We start from the raw sequence: 14,400 nt of genomic DNA on the forward strand, positions 1-14,400 counted from the left end.
TCCACAGCCATAACATATGCGTTCTTTCCGGTCCCTAACTGGTCCTCTCTGACTTTGTCCTCTTTGGATGCCCCTATTCTTCTCCCACTCCTCACTTCTGCATCCTCTTTCTTTATTTCCTTCTCCCCTAGGTGGCGATATTCCGCTGTGCTCCCTTTGTTCCATAACTTCTCTGACCGTGGCTACCATGATCTTGCCCTTCTGTTTACTCCTTTCTGTTTCCCTTTGCAAGTAAATTTTTTGTGCTTCTTTTAAAAGGTCTTCTATGCTTTTTTCAGCCCATCCTTCTGCTTTTTGTAGCTTTTTTGCAATATCTGGCCATGCTTTGGTTACGAACTGGACCCGAACCAGTTGTACATTTACTGGAGAGTCAGGGTCCAGTCCTGAATATTTTCACATGCCTTCTTTTAATCTTTGTAAGAACGCGGCTGGGCTTTCCTCTTTTTCCTGCTCTGCCTGAAGGGCTTTACTCATATTCTGCACTTTTGGGACTGCCTCTCTCATTCCCCGTATCACAAGGGATCTGAGGTCCTCCATGTGTTGTCTGTCTTGGGCCTGATTATTATCCCAGTTGGGGCATTGTAGCGGAAATTTTTGCTCGTCCGTCATTCCCCCTCCCTGGTGTTCCCTGTCCCATATTCTGATGGCTGCAAGTCTAATTAAGGTTATTTCTTCATGGGAGAACTGTCCTAACAACCAGGAAACACACTGAGACAATGAACTGGTCTCTAATATTTATTGCTAGTACTTAACAGGAATCCTAACAAACTGAAGAAGCGTGGGAAAAACCCAGACATATAACCCCCAAGGGTTAAGGCGGTCCCGATCTGTGTCTCTTTGAATGGCTGAACAATTCATCAGTGCTACGCATGCGCTTGTCAGTCTGGATGGGAGCCCCCTGCTCGCCATCCTTACTCATGACAAGAACAGGGTATTCATTATAGCAGTCATCTCATCCCAAGTATAGGTGTTGGGACCGAGAAGATTGTCCAATTGGTCTGCCGCGGCCAGAGGGTCCTCTATGAGATTTTTCATTTCCTTTTTGTACTGCCGCAATTCAGCTGACCGCAATGGCTCATGTACATAACTTATGACCGGCTGCCCTTGGGCGTTTAAGCCAGATGGGACTTCCCTTAGGGGGAAGGCTCTTAAGGCTTGGGACTTTATCGGGAAGTTTTCTAGGTCCCGTTCCAACTGCTCCAGTTCCCGATTCTGCCCCCTGTTTCTCTCTATTGTTCTTGGTGGGGCGGTAGGTTCCTCTGCCACGGGCGCTGGAAGTTGCTCAGGCGCCACCTGTTCCAGTTGGAGCATAGGATTATAAGGGGATGGGGGATATCTTTTGGGTGGTTCTTCTGTTTCGCTGTCTGGGTCTTTGGTAGTCTGCAGAAATACCGGGGTTTCGTCTTCCCAAGCAGCTGGCACCCATAGCTTTGCATAGTTTAAACTCTGCTTACTTCCTGACTTCCTTACAAAGTCGAGGAGGCTCCTACACTTGAAATAGTCATCACTCCCATTCAGGGGCTTACTCTCTGGCCCCCATACATAGTGGCTGAGTCTTACCATTTCTTCTTTTGTTAATTGCCATTTATTCACCATTTCCCTATAGGGTTCCTGTTCCCATCTCCTTAATAGGAGTCCGAGCGGACTCCCCTTAGGTATTTTTTTACGTAAATCAGGAAGGGATCATTCCTTTCCTCTGGAACTTTTGCCGTTGCCCATATTGGTGAGGTCGCATCTTTCTCTCTTCCCGGCTCCTCTCCTGTCCAGTCCCTTGCCACTTCAGGCTGTTTTACACCCGAAGTAGAGTCCTCCAGCCCGTGCTGGATTTGCCTTTGGCAATTTTAAGTCTCTGACTGTCGGGGGTAAAACCCGTCCGGCCTCCCAGCAAGCGCTGGCTAGTTTTAAAGTCCGAACCTAACCTGTTTCCGATCCCAACGTATTGCCCTCAATTTTTCTTGGCGGGGCGGTATCTTCTGGCGTCAACCTGTTCGTGGCAGGGCAGTATTGTCTAACATCACCACTGGACCACAGAGCCTCGAGAAACCCACCCAATATCCCCAAAGGGGCAAGGCACAACGTCGGGTGTATCCTGAAGGAAATTGCGTTGCCTATTGGTTACCGTCTTCCCTCTCTCTTGGTTCCCTACCAGCCAGAATCCTTTCGCGCTCTCCTTCTCCAGCCAATCCCCTCGTGGGGGTATGGAAAGCGCTCGGAGATCCACTCTCGCTCCGCCTTGACAGCCTCTGAGGCCCTTGGGGCGACACACACACACACCAAACACACGGCACTGGACTCCGCAGAACCTAGGGAATCCTACCCAATCCCCCAACTGCCCAGGTGTCTTAAAGTGATTCTCGTTTTCACCAAGTCTACTCACCTGGGTCCACGCGTGGAGTTGCCTGGTCTTTTTACAGGGGGCGCAACATCATCCTTCCCACACCCTCACCCTTCCCTCTCCTTTTTAGAGTCCTCCTATTGCCCGTCCGTTTGTTCGTTTGACTTGAACACCTCTGCTTTCAGGCCGGAGTCCCCCCACGTCCCGATCCCCTGGCTACCTTAAACTGGGTAGGATGCGTCTTCCAGGAGGTCAGACCGCGGCTCCCTTCCGGCCCCGAGGTGCTGGTTGAGCCCCACGTTGGGTGCCAATTTGTTAGATATGAAATTATGACAACCGGACCAGAGATCTCTAAAAAGGAGCTTACTTTATTCGAGCGGTTTGCAAAGCATGGTGGGCACCTCGACCAGGCTACGCAGAGTCCGATCGAAAGGAGAGATGCCACACACGAAATTACAAATATACACTTTCTTATACCTTTCCCTGTCCCGCCCCCACCCCTTTCTGGCCTGTTTCCCCATTGGCTAGGTACTCTCAGACGCACAATCTTTCAACCGCCTCATCCCCTGGACCCCTCTATCTTATTTTGCTTACGCTTGTAAAAGTCTTATTTTGAAACATTTTAAACATTCCAAGGTTTTCACACATTGAAATCTTTATAGGACAATATCTCATATGGTTTCATTTACTCTCTCCCTGGTTTCTTTACAAATTGAAACTTTCCATAACTCACACAGTCACAGGATGGCAGAGCTGTTGACATCAGAAGTACTGTACAGATAGTCCTTGCTTAACAACCATTTGTTTAGTGACAATTTGGACTTACGACGGTGCTGAAAAAACCACTTACGACTGGTCCTCACATGTACAGTCATTGTAGTGTCCCCACAGTCATGTGATCACCATTTGGGCGCTTGGCAGTTGGTTTGCATTTATGACCATTGCAGTGTCCTGTGGTCACATGATCGCCGTTTTCGACCTTCCCGACATGGCAAGCAAAATCAACAGGGAACTGCGTGAGTCACTTAACGACCATGTGGTTTGCTTTAATGCCTGCAGTGATTTGCTTAACAAACACTGCAAAAAAGGTTGTAAAATTGGGTCAGATTTGCTTAATGACTACTTCACTTAGCAACCGAAATTCCAGTCCCAATTGTGGTCATTAAGTGAGGATTACCTGTAGTTTGCTGTTGGTTTTACAGTCTGTTGCAGCAAAACCCTCTTTCTCACTGAACATTGTCTAAATCAGTGATTTTCAACCAGGGGTCATATGGCCCCCTGGGAGTCTTAGGATATTTCAAGGGGGCCACAGCATGTGCTGAGGGGGCCACAGAAAAGCAAAATGCATCATACAGCAAATAATGTCTTGTTTACACCAGAAAACACACCAGTTACTATCCTACGTCTGTATCTAGTAATGGGACCTGGACAGGGGGCCACAGGAGAAAAACATGGTCAGAAGGGGGCCACAGGTGAAAACAGGCTGAGAAAGACTGATCTAAATGACTAACAATGCTATGAGGTTGTCTGTTTTCATAAAGGGCACTTCCATGAAATATTGGTTGGTATGCTTGTGTGTGAACTTACATATTGTATGATGTGAATGAAAACACAGCAGGGAAAGTAGTGTAGAGCTGTGATGTGGAACCTATGACCCTGCAGATGTAGCTGCGCCACAACTGTCACTGAAGACTGCCAATGGGAGTTGTAAATCAGCAACATCTAGGATCTTGACATCCCTGTTAAAAGGGAGGGAAGAGAGATGCAAAATGGTTGTCGCATTCTGTACACAATTACACTCTGACAGTTCTTTCTGAAATGAATGTGTGCAAAAGTTCCCTTTGGTAACCATTCACAGCAGCAAAAAATGGATGATTCCCAGAGATGTCTAATTCTGTGGCAGCAAACCAATCCTGTTATTAGAACTGCTTTTGATCCCACGTGTATTTGAACATGGATCTACAAATACCAGGGCTGAAGGCTTGGCAGCAAAGAGTAGAAGCTGTACACTGTAGAATACAGTGCGGAAATTAATTTATATCCATTTAATTATACTGGGGCATGGAAATAATCAAAGGGGGTGGGTTCTTGGGAATTTTTAGCATTTCACCATTTTTTCTTGTTCCTTATAAACTTTTTTTTAGTATCTTGGAGGAGAGGAAAAGTAGAGGTGTCTGAAAAACTTTTCTCATGTTTCACTTTCTCCCCATATATTTCCTTTTTCAACCTACTTTTGCAGCTATAATCTTGGGAGTTATTTTTCTAAATTTGCTTTTTTTGGAGGCTGGAAGCCAGAAAACGTAAATTCAGAGGATGGCTTTTGTTTGATATGTAGGTCGGACTACCTCAAACCTTTGCCACGCACTTACGATATTCAATATATTTATACCTTTCTTCTGCCTATTGAGCCCATAACTGCACCCACCTTAAGCTAAAGTTAAGTTAAATGTTACCTAAACTTCATTCCTGGCATATATCTTCCTGAGATTCTTTGCTTCTTGACTGAATTATTTTTGGCAATTTAAGCATCATAAAGCTTTGCTTCCAAGATTCAATCTGGAAATACCTTAACTGTGATAATTATCATTGATTCACATGATCTTTCCAGAAGTAGAATGATACTTGTTTCCCTTACATTTATTCCAGCATACATTTTAATGGAATAAAGCAGGTGTAGGTAGAACTGAAGTATATGAATTTGCATGATATGTAATAGATCATCAGTTGTTTCTGATTTCCAGTTGTGTAACAATATTTCCCTTTGCATGAGTTCATCTCAAATGCAGAAAATAAGTTCCTAGGTTCAGAATGTGCTCAGAGGTATCCTGATCTTTAACTCAAGATCCACATTAACACACAGTGTGGTTTGTTGGTTTGTTTAGTACAGAATGGTGTGTAAATCTAGTCTTTGGGGTTTATAAATCATGATTTATAAAACAGAATGGTTGGTTCAGCCAAAACCAAATGAACTGCCTTATAACTTAATATGATATGTGAACCCAGCCATTTATGGCTTTGCCAACAAAAGTTGGCTAAACATTGGGCCAATGTGCAAGCCTTTTCTACCTGATTCTGATTAGTGGATCTTGGACTTGTAGTAAAATAAAAGGAAAGGAAAGGAAAATGAAATGAAATGAAATAAATCTGTCAAGCCTGAAATCTCTAGTGAGGTATTTATTATTATTTATTATGATATAATAAAAAAAATAGTCTTTATGTTGTTCTTAAGCTGTGATGACCTTGGTAAGATAATTACAATGATTATCACTGGTTATGGCTGTATTAGAGGCAACATAAGTCTGTACTTTGCTTCATTAAAATAAAATGTAGAGTTAGTAAATAATGTTTTATATTTGCATCCACAAGGATGAAAACTTTTCACTTATATTACATCGTTCTCAAGATCAGAATCGTGCAGGCAATTCAAGACCCCTCGAGGCAAAAATGACCAGGCTCAAATTATCCTACTTCAGATACATTATGCGAAGACTCAGCTCTCTGGAGAAGGCTCTAATGCTGGGAAACGTGGAAGGAAAGAAAAGAAGAGGATGACCAGCAGCAAGGTGGATGGACTGAGTTACAGTGGTGATAGGCCCACCCTTTGGAGACCCGAAGGACCAGGTTATGGACAGATTGTCCTGGAAAAAATCTATCTATGTGGTTGCTAACAGTTGGTGCCAACTTGACGGCATATAAATTAATCATCAATCCCACCCTTCCCAGACTGGACCTTTAAGAATACATTTGAAGTGTGTGCTTGTGAAAAGCCATGCACAAAAATATGCATTTATTGCACACATTGCATGCAAAGCCAGTCATATAGGGTCTTCCCCAGTTTCTCTCCCCAGCCCATTCCAAGAAAACAGTTGCTGCAAGAAAGAAGAATGGGGAAACAAAACTTTAAAAGTACAATTTCATTTTATTTAGAGAAGAGAAAATGTAAATTGCTAACTGTAATGATACTATTAATATACCATACAGATCTGATTGTGAAACAAAAGCAGAACTCAAGAACCAGAGAAGGGGGAAGAGAGAAAGAACAATGAAAGAAGGTGATTAATTTTTTCTGATAAAAACCTCACCTGGTTTATAAGGAACAAAACACTGCTGTTTTCAATAGTAGGCACATGATTCCCACAATGATTGGCAAACATACCTTTGCTAAAAATAAACGCATAATTATGTTTTTGCTCTCCTGGCTGAAAAAACAGTAACAGGCTGAGCTTCCAAGCAGCCAAATCCCTAGCCATTAGAAAAGGATTAATCAGCCTGTTTTCTTATCCCATCAGTCCTTTTTTAAGTCAGAGCTTCCCGAATTTTCTTTTGTGGTTTAAAAGAAGCCAAAGAAAGATCACCTATAGGCGCACATTAGAAAGTGCTCCAGCCGGATTTTCCACCCAGGCACAGGCCTACATAGAGCATAGCCAAGAACAAGCCCTGACAGCTAATATTCAAATATTAGTACCACTGCAGGCGCTGATTATAAAATGGAGCTTGGATTTCCCTATATCAGTGTTTCTCAACCTTGGCAAGTTTAAGATGTGTGACTTGAACTCCCAGAATTCTGGAAGTTGGAATAGACACATCTTAAACTTGCCAAGGCTGAGAAACACTGCCCTGTATTCTTAACATTGTTAGGCAGTACAAAAGGAAACTGTGTTTTCTTTAGGGTAGCTTTGCCAAAGCCTCCAGATGTGTCCGAGGACCGCTTCCATCAGACTTCTGCAGAACCAAATGCTTAATAACAACCTTCTTTTCTTCCCTCCCTCCCTCCCTCCCTCCCTCTTTCTTTTCCTTCTTTCCTTTCTTCCTTGACTTTTTTATAGCATCCATTCCAAAGGTGCTGGGCTGTGTACAATGCACTATTGACATAAAAGAAGCAACTCACAAAAATACCCCTCCCCTGTTTTATTTATTTATTTAGGAAATTGATCAGGCTGCCCAACTTGAACAATTGTGACTCTGCATGCAATCAACAAACAAAGCAAACAACAAAAAACCTGTAGTGTTCACTCAGATACACCTTACATCCCTCCAGACAGAAATGCTAATCAATTTGGTCCCACCCCCTGAGGAAGACGAGCATTGAAAACATAACTAAATTATTGGTGGCCCCATAACCATCAACTTGGTGTCAGATGCCTGTTTTGTAAAGTTTTTCATTGCCTTCTGGAACACCCTGAACAAAGGGGCTGAGTGCACCTCCAGGAGCAGCATCTGCCATCCCATGTGGGACAACCACAGAGAAGCTGCTTTCTGGGCCTCTCACGGAGGTAGAACCTTAAACAGGCCCTCTCAAGATGTCCTCACAGAACAAATAGCCATTTTGGATAAGGTAATCCCTAATGCATTTCCATTTTTGACACTTTAATGGTAGAAAATCTTGCTGAAATAGATATTAAGGACCACGGACTTTGGACTTGCACCAATTGTTCCAGTAGAGAATTTGAGGGGAACAGTTTTGAATGCAGCCACCACTGAAAGATTTGAGCTTTGCAGCTCACTAGCAGGAAGCTCCTTCAGAGATCTGCTTTTGGAGGCTTGATATTGCCTTAAAAGTATCTCGAGATTCCCCCATCTTCTGCTTTGTCAGTAAAGAGCTATCATACCATGATAAGCTTCTATAAAAGGCTCTCTAATGCACTTTCACATATTCTGAGAAGAACAGAAAAGTTATAAACCAAAGCCTTGCCAAATACCCACACTGTTATTTTGTTGATTGGCTCAGTGTTTGAATTACTGTTGCCAAGCTAAAATTCTTATCTTTGTGTATTGTCTCCTGATTATGAAGCAGTAAATGTCTGGGATCCATTATCATATGGCATCTCTTCCCCTGAGTGGAGGGGAGCATGGATATACCTGTGCAGCCTGCCTCTCTTTAGATCAGTGTTTTTCAAACTTGGCAACTTTAAGACGTGTGGACTTCAACTCCCTGAATTCCCCAGCCAGCATGCTGGCTGGGGAATTCAGGGAGTTGAAGTCCACACGTCTTAAAGTTGCCAAGTTTGAAAAACACTGCTTTAGATGAAGTGTATCCACATGGAGATGCCACATTGAAATATAGTCTGCACACATAAGTCTAGTGTAGACCTAAAAGGGGGTGAGCAGTAGCTAGATCAGCACCTAGCAACAGATCTCTGCATGATCAGCACCTGTTTCTGACAACCAGTTGTTTACCAATAGTTATAACCCCCTTCTTAAAATTATACTACTGAAATCAAGAAAACTTTTGCTTATGCATACAGGGTTTTCTGTACAAAGCCATATTCCCTACAAAGTCACATATATGGCTATGCAGAAACATCAGCAGTGGACATCCACGTGGGGTCAAAAAAGCCAAGATGGTGGCTTCTACTGTAATTGAAGCCCCATCCCTTTTTACACACAGATGTGACACATGTATAAAGGAATGGAACTTCAAGCACATGAGAGTGGCCACCAGTTTTGCTTTTTTGACCTTCCGTGGATGCCCGACTGAGAAGTTGTGCAAAAGGGCAGATCCTCTTCTTCTTTTGATAGAAAGATATGGAGAGAAATAATCTTGAATGAGCATAGATCTTTATGTTATTCAATGCTTGCTTCCTTTTCCATGTCTAAATGTCTTTTTTTTTAATTACTGGAATTGTTGGTAAGAATGCCAGCATTCTGGTCTCCCACTGAAGGTAGCCATGTGTTGGCTGGGTCCACGTTGTACGAAATCAGCCATATGGAACAGCAATCGTAGTGTTTTCCTCATCTACAGGTATCTAATTTGACTCCCTCTTAACTGCAAAAGAAGGGGTAAGCCATCAAACATCATTCCATTTTTTTTCTATTATGTGGGTAACAGCAGCTCCGAGGAGAGATTTAAGAAGAAGAAATTGGGGAATATTTGGGTATCAGAAGTTACCTTTCATTCTCCCAGGCAGATGTTCTATCTGCTAAAAATGACCTTTTCCCCTTTCTTCTTTCCCTGTGCCTGACTGAACTTTTTGGTTGTTCAGATACATAATGAAGGAATCCATGCATCATGTCTGTTTTGCACAGGGAACAAAGTAAATGTGCCCCTGGGCTCTAGATTTCTGAATTCAGAAGCTAACACCTCACAAATTATCTTTTGATAAGACAATCAATGATGTCTTAAAACTACTCAGATTTGATGTGTCCAAATTAATACTCGGCTAGAGAAAGCAGTAATGAATTTTTATTGCTGAACGGTTCCTGATGGAGGTGGCTGAGAAAAGACAGGGTTTGAAGACAGCAAAACACAGAGTTTAAGTGACCTTGGAGCTTTGCAATAACATTGACTCAGCCTGTCCTTGTGATTCCATTTGTTTGTATGTCTTGGACATAGTCCAGACCAGGGCAAATAATAATTGCCAGTGCAAAATGTAAAAAAAGCAGCAGATGAGGGGGCCCTGTCCAGAGGGACTCTGAAGTCCAAATGGGGCAGACACTCTTAGTGACTACAGGTAGTCCTCACTTAACAATTACAATTGAGACCAGAATTTTGGTTGCTAAGCGAAGCGGTCATTAAGCAAATCCGACCCAATTTTACAACCTTTTGTGGTAGTCATTAAGCGAATCACTGTGGTCGTTAAGCGAATCACATGGTTCCCCATTGATTTTGCTTGCCAGAAGCCGGCTGGGAAAGTCAAAAATGGTGATCATGTGACCACAGGATGCTGCAGCAGTCATAAATGCAAACCTGTTGCCAAGTGCCCAAATCGTGATCACATGACCACAGGGATGCTGCAACGGTCATAAGTGTGAGTACTGGTTGTAAGTTGTTTTTTTCAGCACTGTTATAAGTCTGAACCATCACTAAACAAATTGTTATTAAGTGAGGACTACCTGTAGGACTATCACAACAAAAGGCAGACAACTCAGACAAGGATGTTGCCATGCCAAGGAGTCTGTGATGGAATCAGGGAGGCTTTTTGTTTTAGTTTAGCTTCTGTGTGGGGGGGGGGGTGTCTCGGTTGAAAGTTTTTAAATTTCAGAAGATTTTTTTTTTAAAAAAAAGCCCAACCTACTTTTCTACAACAGCTTTTCTTCCAGCAGGTTTCTCCAGATGACTTGGATTGAAAGCACCACCATTCCCATCCAGCAGTCCAGTGTTAGGAAGATGGGATTTGTAGTTCATCATGGATAGAGAGTGAAGCTTTCTGCTTTTTTTGAAAGCATATGAAAAGCACAGCTTTAGAGCACAGGATAACCGCTGTAGCGGCATTCACGGTCTATAAAACATCTAAAATGCAGATTGCTAACATCGTTTTGTAGCAGTGCTGCAATGAATGAGAATAAGAGAGGCTCAAAAGCCACGCTCAGTGCCCAGAGGGATAATCCAATGCCTGCTTTTCAGTCCGTATAGGGCAACTTAAAAAGTTTTATTAGCAAATAAAGTTTAAGCAAAAAGCTTTTATGGTCCACAACCTATTTTTCACATGTACTTTTGAAAACAGAACAGGGAAGTGGAATAATTCAGTTCAAGGTGCCACTTTTTTTAAAAAAAAACAACTGATTTTGCTTCCACAGACTAACACAGGTACCCTTCTGGAAGGCCACCTCATATATTCCTAGCCCCTTCCCCTTAACAAGGGGGTAGCCCACATTAAGGAATGGTGAATACATACTGAAAAAGGGATGAGCGATTTCAATTTTCACCAGAGGCAGTAACAGCCAAGCGACATGGACTGATTACGCACATGCCTAAACACCACAGCAGGTGGAAGATTTGTCTTATTTACTTGCAAGTCAAATCCACACAACTCACAGCCACTCAGAAACTCCACAGTAGTGATATCCAACTGTTAGAGCTCCTTTGTGTGGGCCTTACAGAGGAATCTTTGCCTTTTGAAAGCGTTTTGTTGTGGGTTGTGGTCCTCAATCAAGGTCTTAATGAAGCCCTAGAGCCGTCTGCTGAGAATGGGCTTGATTCTCATCCATGTGCTGAGAACCTGGCATCTGTTTCTCAGCAATTGCATCAGCTGGGAGGTATTGCTGCCTGCAGCTTTAAGGGGTGGGAAAAACTGACGCAATCGTGGGCGGTCTTGGAGAAAGAGAGAGATATACCCAGAAATACAGTCCCCCCCAAACAAACACGTTTGAAAGATCCGTTGGCGCCGCGAGCTCCCAATCGCCCGGTTGTTTTCTTCTCCGCCATCTGGCAGCAAGAGATAGCCATCATGTCTGCCTCTTTCGTCCAAGCTGAGAAGCTGCGCCCGACCCCTTTCGAGGTGGAGTATTTTGACCAGTATGATTTCTACAGCCTGACGGACAGATACAGCGGTAGGTGCGCGGGCAGAGCTGCCGGGAGGGGGGTCCAGAGAGACGGCCCCTGCACGTTGGTTGGAGAGGGGAATTAAAGCAGATTAGAATTAAAAAGCAAAGGTTTTAAGCGGGGGGGGGGAATCAAATGTAGAAAAGGGCACAGAAACCGGAGCAGTCTGAGCGTTATGTGGTGGGACGTGGCGTCGCCTAAAGTTGGATAGGGGCACCCGTGGGGCGTGGCCAGCTGGGGTACATGACGACAGGTGTACCATTAAATCATCGTGGCTTGCATCCCATGCCTATGGTTAGGTCGTAATAGCTCTCACACCCAAGGTTGCTTCTGTGCAGACTGCATTAACATGAAGTTACCTATTAATCCGGAATCCGTCTTCCCATTTTTTTTAAAATTCTGTTCAATCGTGTCCAATTCTTGGAGACTGCCTGGACAAGTCCCTGCAGTTTTCTTGGCAAGGTTCTTCAGAAGTGGTTTGCCATTGCCTCCTGCCTAGGGCTGAGAGAGAGTGACTGGCCCAGGTCACCCAGCTGGCTTTGTGCCTAAGGCAGGACTAGAAATCAGGGACTCCTGGTTTCTAGCTTGATGGCTTAACCACTACACCAAACTGGCTCTTTCCAATTAGATGTCAGATTTCACTTTCACACATGTAATGAACATCATGCCCATATCATCACAGAAACGGGAATCCCTACAAGAGCGCTTAAAACATGTTACTAATCTACGTGAAAGATACTTGCGGCTCCCATATACACCGAGGAGGTGGTTGAAAGTCCTTCTATAATAAACCATATTAAACTATTTATGAAACCTTGTGGGCCGGTCACGTTGTGGCTGACTTCACTATCTGACAATTGTATGGTTTGCTAAACAAACCATGGCTTAACAAAATTTATGAACCAGGACATTCTCCCAATTCTTAGATTTGGTTTGGGTGTCGTGTGAATCCAGCCATTGTGGGTTACCTAACCAAATGAGTTAGTATGTTTTCCTCTTACTCAGTTGCAAGCTGTTAAAAGGTCCATACTGGTCTTACAACCACAGACACACACACACTCTGCTAGCACTGTTTACAGATGTGTGTGTGCCTGGCACATGATTCCCACAGTGACTGGTAAACATCCCTTTGCTAAAAATAAATGCGTAATTATGTTTTTGCTCTGGTGGCTGAAAAAACAGTAACAGGCTGAGCTTCCAAGCAGCCAAATTCCTAACCACTGGAAAAAGATTAATCAGCCTGTTTTCTCAAACCATCAGTCCTTTTTAAAGTCAGAGCTTCCCGAATTTGCTTTTGTCATTTAAAGGAGGCCAAAGAAAGATCACCTGTAGGTGCACCTTAGAAAGTGCTCCAGCCAGATTTTCCACCCAGACACAGCCCTACATGGAGTGTAGCCAAGCACAAGCCCTGACAACTCATTTTTAGAGGAAAGTTTTTCCACAAAGCAATTATTTTCCCTCCTAAAAGGATATCCTGGAATTAGCATTGGCTTGCGGAGTTTGGCAACCACAAACTCTAAAAATGACCCTCTTAGAATTTGACTTTAGATACGGAGCCAAGTTTCCCAGCAGAGCCAGAAGAGTTCTTCATGGGGTCTGGAGACTATGAACCAAAATTACTCAAGTTTCTTAGTTTTTGCTTACTGAGATGAACTGTGAAAAGGAAAGGCATTTTTTCAAGCTGTCACTAATTGCAAAGGGAATAAATCAAGTACAGGTGGTTTGCAATGCATGTAAAAAGCAGTGTAGCTTTGATTGTGCAGTGATAGCTGCCATCTTGACATTTTTGACCCTGCTCTTCCTCACACATACCCCTAAGTCGCAGGGTTCACACTTCACATGAAGCTCTCCATAAAGTGTTTTGTTGGGTTCTGATTCAACGTGTAACGAAAACCTAGCTATTATTTTAAGTTCTTTGTAAACACAGACCCTTGTGGCTTATCCAGCAAACGGTGGTTAAAACCCAGCATGGCTACGTTACCTTAGCCGCTACACGAAGGGCAAAGGTGAGAGATTTGAGATTCTGCCCAGCTTGAAGGAATAAGGGGAAATTCTTTACATTTTAAAGACACCCAAAATATGCTGCACCAAGAGAGTGAGATGAAATTGGTTGTTTAAGCAAGACTTCTGCTGGGCGGGTACCTGATAGGAAGATGCAGACACTGCTGTAGTGAACCAGGTCATTTAGCCCATTTGGCACTGAGCTGCAGCACAAAGACAAGAGGCTGAATCAGCAGGAATCATATTGTAGATCAGGGATGGGCGCCCTGTGGCTCTCCAGATATTCAAGTTCAAATCCTACCACTTCTACTTTGAGTGATAAATTGGGAGAGGTGCTGGAGTTGATGTTCAGTAACATCTGGTAAGCACTGATTGTCTTCTCCTGGATTATACAAGAGCAAGTGTCAATGGCCACCCCACCAGAATAACAGGCAAGCCTGTTGCGTAATTAAATGTCATTCTCGGGTATCCCTAGGTGGCTCTTCACGCAAAGGCCGTTCCAAGAAAGAGGCTGAGGACCATACAAACCGCCCAAGCCCTGGTGGCCATGAGCGCAAGATCGTCTTGAAGCTGCAACGTACAGAGCAGAAGCGAAAGGCAACACCCTCCAAAAAATGAAAAGATGCAGGTGAGAAGCCAGTGTATGGCTCAATAAATGGCTGCCCTTATGTCAGGGGAAGAGTTTTACCCCAAACGGTTGTCCCTTGACACGAACTGGTAGAAAGCAGCTGGGAGGGGCCGCTTTCCTTTCAGACAGAGGAGATGCGACCACATGCAGAAAGCAATACATTTTTAATCTCCC

Source organism: Candoia aspera, chromosome 4 (assembly GCF_035149785.1).
Source record: "Candoia aspera isolate rCanAsp1 chromosome 4, rCanAsp1.hap2, whole genome shotgun sequence".
Taxonomy (NCBI): Eukaryota; Metazoa; Chordata; class Lepidosauria; order Squamata; family Boidae; genus Candoia; species Candoia aspera.